The 6,944-nt window shown below is 37.5% G+C and overlaps 1 protein-coding gene across 9 annotated transcripts in view; it reads right to left on the bottom strand.

Moving 5' to 3' along the window:
• SHOC2 (SHOC2 leucine rich repeat scaffold protein) overlaps positions 1-6,944 on the bottom strand; it is a 102,242-nt gene that overhangs the window by 94,736 nt on the left and 562 nt on the right. For 2 of the 9 annotated variants that reach the window (XM_082424903.1, XM_082424895.1), the window contains exon 1: positions 6,662-6,754. The exons of 3 other annotated variants lie outside the window; for them this stretch is intronic. The gene's annotated coding sequence lies outside the window, so the exon portion shown is untranslated. Of the gene's footprint in view, positions 1-6,100; positions 6,526-6,661; positions 6,755-6,944 lie in introns of those variants that run through there. 4 more of the 9 variants (XM_082424896.1, XM_082424899.1, XM_082424900.1 and 1 more) reach the window with 4 other exon arrangements.

Genomic DNA, 6,944 nt, shown 5'->3' on the forward strand with positions numbered 1-6,944 from the left:
ACTAAAGCCCTTCAGTGAAATATCAAATTCTTTATCCCAGAAGATATAAAAAACAAAGTTGAATTAAATATAATCTATTTCAGGTCACCCAAGCAAAGAAGTAATTATGACCTGCAACCTAATTTTTCCAGTCCAGGTTACCAAGAAATACCAAAAATAAATAAATAAATAAAACTTACTCTCTTTAACAGTTTAAAAGTTGTGGAAATATTTATGTCATTTTGTCATATCATTGCAACAGGTATGTTTTCATTCAAAACTGATAAAAACATGTTGTTACTTAATTTTACATATTTCATACCTCAGTACACAAAGAAACACATGGTAGGTATAAAACCTACAAACTTTAAGGCAGTAATATTATACTGCACTGATTCAGTACTTTCAGACAATTATTTGCTTCAACTTAGTTTTACTCAGTAAATACTTACAATACCTATTACGTTTCGTCTCATTAAGCGAATCTTCCCAATAACAAAAGATTAACACATTAAAATTCTTAATTGTATCATTTTAGATGGAAACCTTCCTGAAATATAATACACGCTCCTGTGTCATCTTTAACAAAATTTACTAACAGCAATTAATCTCGTCATGATCTTACATCACCATTTTTGCTACACTGTTCTCCATATAAAACAAATGACATCTTAAAAAGATTTCAAGTGTTTATCCCATAAATTTGCCTTAAACTGCTATATTCTTTTAAATGTGTTATATCTGCTTTTTAAGTATTTTACCCTTGCTCTTATTTTCAACTTTCATGTGGCCTCGAGGAGTACCCCAGTCCTTTTTATATTTGGTTAACAAACTTTTTTAAATTGTACATTATAAGAGTTTAGAGAGCCCTCAATTAAGACCTAGGGGATTCTAAGAGCAGGAAATGTGTTTAAGAGCAAAAGCACTATGACAACTCTTTGTCCTTTTCAGTGGCTTGTTTGTTTGGGGGCCCTAGACTATTAATTTAAACTAATTTTCTATTAAGAGCCTACGAAGTCAAGACATTGTATACTGGAGAAATGGTAGTAAAGGTGGCAGACATACTTGATGCTCATCATGAAGTTTACAGTCTAGCAAAAAAGAAAGACAAACACATCATTACAAAAATAATTTAGTGTTATAAAAAGGAAATACAGGTGTGGTAAGGGACCTTAAAACAGGAGAACCTAACTAGAGATCAAAGGCCTCCCAAAGGATATGATATGGAGGCCTGAAGGGCAATTAGGAAGTTAGCCAGGTGCAGAGAGCACGGGGTTGTATCCAAAGAGATGATACCAGAAACGTTTTAGTTTCCTAAAAAATAACCTTGAGATAAGTGAGATGTTATAATATTTATGAGGTGACTGCTAAAACGTGAACATTTAAAAAGGATTTCTCAGATTTCTATAATGAAAATAACAGGAAGAATCAAAACAAACAAAAAAAAGCAATACAAGAATGTTTTAAAATGGGAAAACTATGGCACTTTGCGGGGAATGAAGTTTGGAATGACAAATAAGGTCCCTCACTGTGCCCTCAAATAAGTATTAAATCATACTATAAGAAAAATTACTTAATATTCAAGTTCAGAGAACTTTTAAATCATATAAAGCCAGATAAAGACTTCTACCAGGATATAACTGCTGATCATACAGTCTGATTTACCTAAAGCAAACAGTGACACTTTGAAATTAAGTATGAGAAGAAGTTGTTTTTAACGTTCTCAGAAGAGTGCATTTTAAATGTTTGTATAATAAAACCTTACCGTGAAAAAAAAAAAAAAAAAAAAAAAAACCTTCCCGTGAGTTCTAAGGAAGGAAATTCATAAATGTTACCTTAACATGATGCATACATGCTGAGAAAAATATATTTAAATATGATTTTGAAACATTTTATCATTATCCAAGTTCTAATTCTCAGAATTATTCCACATTAGGCTGATATATTCTTGTATTTAATTAAAATATTAATGGAAAATATACACAGTTAAAAGTTTTAAATAATAATTTGGAGCAGCTCCCCAACATTAATGGAGATCCATAGTTCAAGGCCCAAATTAAATGAGGTACACAAGACAGAGCAATCTCTAAAAATGATAACTTTAATGAAAGCCTACTGTATCACTTAAAAGATTAGGTCATACATGGACTCCAAATTGTTATTCCCTGCAGTTCTCCAAATGGACCTTAACATGTCTTAACTTCTATGCTTTTTCTACCCTCTACCTATCCAACTTATTCCTCAAGAGTTAGTTCAGGTTGTATCCTTCAGTAAGCATTGCTGGTTATACATGCAGTCTGAATCTTAATTCATCTGAGTTCTTCAGTGTATACTGTTATCAAAGCGCTTGTCATATTGTAAAACAATTTACTGTTTGTCCCGTTCATGCAACAAACCATGAACTTACTGAAAGCAGGAAACATAGTATATTTATTCCTGTACCCTCACAGTATGGGACATACATGGCACTCAGTAGAAGGTCTATGACATTAGTGAGTATGAAACTAGTTAGTAAGAAATATTTACAGAACAAACTTTAAAAGTTAACTTAAAGACTATCTGCAAAATTATGAAAGTCCTGAAAGCAGGAAGGACTGCTGTACAACACAAAAGTGGACACTGAGAAAGCCCAAATTTAACTGATGAAACTAACTCAAAATTCTAGACATTACCCGTGTCAGAACAAGTCATTTCCACTTTACGTCAAAGACATCAGAAAAACTAAAAAAAAAAGATTTATCTGTCAACTGTGAAATTACTTAATTAAATTTTCAGGATTTATAAATCGTGTTTGAGGGCAAATAAAATGCTTAAATTGTGTGTTCACAGTGCTATGAACATTACAAAATAGACATGCCAAAATACTTCATAAAAGTCTTTCAGGTTCATTTCACATAGGGACCAATTATACCCTCTTTTAAGGTCACCTGTAATGTTTTAGCTTCAAGCAATATGTTCATTCTTTCCGATAAAAGAACCTTTACCTTTTACAGCATGAGCTACTTTTTGCAATCAGTTCTGATCTTTAGAAAAGTTGGAATGAGACATATAGTGTGAAATAATCTAATTAGTTCTTTAAATCTTGATAATGGGAATATCATACTTTCTCAAAAAGCACATATGTTACCAACATCTCAAAAGCTAAAGAGCCCTTTGTAATTAGAATACTCTTTTCACATGTTAGAACTTTGACTTGCTGAGTTTAAGATAATGTGCTAAAAAACTGGGAATCAGGAGAAAATGCCAAAGACAGAAGGAACATTAGTTTACCTTAAAATAATGCAGTTACATATTTTAGAACATAAATCAGTTGCTTAGACTTATGCATGTTCTTTTCTACCTGCAGTGGTTGACAATTAGATTTCAGAGCACTCTATATCAAGTTCAAGCACACCATAGGTCACCTTGTAACTCAGAAATTTTTCATATTTTAAAAGTCAGTGTAGAGAGTTACGAAAATACAAACTTTATTACATTAACAGAAAAAAATATTTCCAGAAAGACCTACAGCACACAACTTTGATACAATGTAAAATTCAGAAGACAGGAATAGCAAATTTTACATATATATTCTTTAGCGGGTTAAAGATTTAACCTTAAATTATTAATTATAATATGTCTAATGTATAATATGTAATGCATGAAATGTAAGTCCAACAATAAGCAAAAATAGCAACCAATTTAGTAGCTGCAGTACTCATTTCTCAAGTACCACATAAAAGTACTTTATCACTCTGCTGCTAAATTTCTAATTCATCTATAACAAAGTATTTACTAATTCCCCACCAGTCTTATAAAACTTTGACATTTCTGTACCTAAGTTTCCTCTCCTAACTGATATCTTATAAACTAATTCAAGAACACTTCCACCAAGCCCAAGCTATAGACCTCAGAACTCACTGAAGGACTTGGGGTTAACTTGCTTGTTTTTCTGGGTTTTTTATTGTTTTGGGGGTGTTTTGGCCTTGTTTGGGGTTTTTATTACTATAAGCATAGATTCTACATTTTTTCACTCATGAATGATACATGAATGATATAGTGAACTGAATCCTATAAAGATATAGTCTTTCATTTAATCTCCAACCTCCAAAAAACTTCATCCTTATATCCACATGTCAAGGTTAGTGTATATTTTTTAGTAAAAAAACACAACAGATTTTGATATTTTTTCTCATAAAATGATATATAAAATCTAAAAGCTATTTAAACTGTTTAAAGAACACGTCTTACAGAAATATTAAATTACACAACAAATATTGATAATCCAGCATATGTTTAAAACAAATATGAATGAAAATTGTCTGGATAACAAAGAATTTCAATTTTATTCACGCTTCCCCTCAAAATCCATATAGATAAGCCAAGGCAAAAAAAATACCAGCAGCTATTCAGAAGCCATCTATGAGCATTCCACATAGAATTCCAGTTTATATCTCTCTTGAACGTGGGACAAGCCCTGTCCCAAGTCACTGAAGAAACAATAATATTTAAAAAGTATAATTCCAGCAAGCATAACAAAAGAATTTATAATTTTAGTGTTCCTTTTGAAAAGAGGAATGTTTCAAATTTCTGACTGGTTTCTAGTTCACAAGTTGTTGTATGAGTCTTACTTGCTACAATTATCAAAACACAGCTCTGATCAACTTTCTGAATACAGTAGTTTAAAAACTAAAAAAAAAAAATCCATCTGCAAGTTATTAATGTGTTTAATATCACTCTTTAATCCATAACAATTCATAACAAATAAGAGAAAATCTTAAACACCTGAAAATTGTATTAACAATCAGAGACCAGAAAACAAGTGCCAACCTGAGATAAATGTTTTCTTCAAAAACTGAACACTTTGGGAAAAGTAGTAACCTTAGAGATAGGCCAAGTCCATATCTCCAAACTGGCATTTCAAGAATACAGTTTTATATGTGAGCTTTATGTTACATTTAAGCCATTTGAAAGTTACAAAACTTAAGACAAAGCCTTTATTTCTCTGCCGTCTATTTTTAAATGCATATTCATAATTAAATAAAACTTTTACAGTGTACCTGATTTCCAAATTAGTATTTAAAAGATTTATCACATTCAGTCTAAGATCCTTATGTTGGGAATGGTCATTTACATACTTATTCCTAATAATTCTTGTCACTGTCACATAGAAAATATCAACACTTGACAAATTCAAACTATGAACTAAGCTTATTGAATGTTACAAATTGTACCCAATAGCTACGTCTCTTCAAATACATAGTAACAAACAGTTACAAGAGCTATGGCATGTAAAGCTGAGGGTAGAGGTTAGCAACTAATAAACTGAGGTTTTTAAAATTAAGACAATCTTTCAGTGTTGATGCTACATTTAGATAAAAAATACTTAGTTACACAAGTGTAACCTAAGATTCTGAAAAAACACAACAAAAAATAGTTTTAGATACAATTATCCATTACTCTGAGCAGATACGAGAAGGTGCTGACATTTATGAAGAAGTGTACAAAATTGCACAGGTGTAAGCTTAGATGTAGACTGTTGGTACTTATCGTGAGAGAGGCAAATACTATACAGTCCACATCTGCAACCCAATTTTGCTTCAGCATCCCCAGAGACTTAGAAAACATTTTTTTGGGTAGGTTGCAAAACATTGCTTCCTCTTTTATTCTCATCACCCCCATTATGATACAAAGCAACAGACAAGAAAATCAAATCACCAACTGTAAGGGTTGAAGGCTTAATCACACACACACACACTCAAAAGCATCTTCTTTTCAACTACCGAAACGGTATTCATTTCACCTGTTTGTACATCCATATTAACACAATTACACAAACCCTCTGTTGATTTTTTTTAAAAAAGGAGCAATTAATGGCTTGGCGTCATTATTCTTCTACCTAGGAAAGGGGGGAGGGGGATGGTACAAAACAATGGATACTGAGGGGCTGGGGAAAAATCGTTTTGTCCTGAAGCCTCTAGCATGGGGCGGGGGGGGGGGGGGGGGGGCCGGGAAAGAAGAGTACTTTTCCTCTGTCCCTAAAACCTACTGCGGAAAGAGGTTGCCATTAGGCATGTCCAACAGAGCAGTCCTGGATGCCCACAACTCGCTTCACCAAACAACACACCCAAAGCCGACTCACCACTCTTCAAGGAACGGAGAGGAGACGGGGAGAGCGCGGTGGGCTTTGGGGAAGGGGCGAGGAAAGACTCCACCCCGTAGCACTACCGCCGCGCCAGAGCCCCCGCCAACGATTCACATGCCCACGGGGAGCCCGGCAGCTTGGGCGCGGTGACCCCGGGAGCCCAGTGGAGCAGGACCGTCCTCCGGGCGACCCCGGCCCCGGTTCTCGAGCCGGTTTAGTCCTCTCCCGGGCGCTGTCCTGGTCGCCCGCCGCCACCGCAGGCCCGGCCCCGGACGCTGTCAGCCAGCCGGCTCGCTCTCGGCGCTCGGCTGTGGGCCCCACACGAGAGCCGGCTACTAGGGCCCGGCCCTCCCGGCGACAGCACCCAGGAAAGCGGCGGCGGCGGCGCCTCCCAGGGCCCCGGCCCCTCGGGCCTCACCCCGGCCCCGCCGGCTCGCGCCTGTCAGGACGCGCGGGGCCTCCCCCTATCGACAGCCCGCCCGACCGCCCGACGGGCAGGAAGGAAGGCAGGAAGAACCAGCCAACAGGCACCCTCCCGCCTCAGCGGCCCCTAGTTACCGTCAGGAACCGCAACTCCGCCATCCTCCTCGCTCGCCCTCCTTCCTCCTCCTTGGAGGCGACTCTGCCCAACCGCCGCCCCCCGCCCGCCCCTCCCCCACTCGCCCCGCCCCGCCCCGCCCGCCCCTATACACACTCTCGCTCCTACCGCCCCGCCCCACCCCTCCGGTGCAGGCCCGTCAATCGCTGGGGAAGAAAAACAGGCGGAGCCAGGGCAACCGACGCTGCCCAATCAGAGTGAAGCACTGTCGCCAGCGGCGCTACCCAATCAGAGTGAGGTATG

Source organism: Balaenoptera physalus (genome assembly GCF_965194825.1).
Source record: "Balaenoptera physalus genome assembly, chromosome: 14".
Classification (NCBI taxonomy): domain Eukaryota; kingdom Metazoa; phylum Chordata; class Mammalia; order Artiodactyla; family Balaenopteridae; genus Balaenoptera; species Balaenoptera physalus.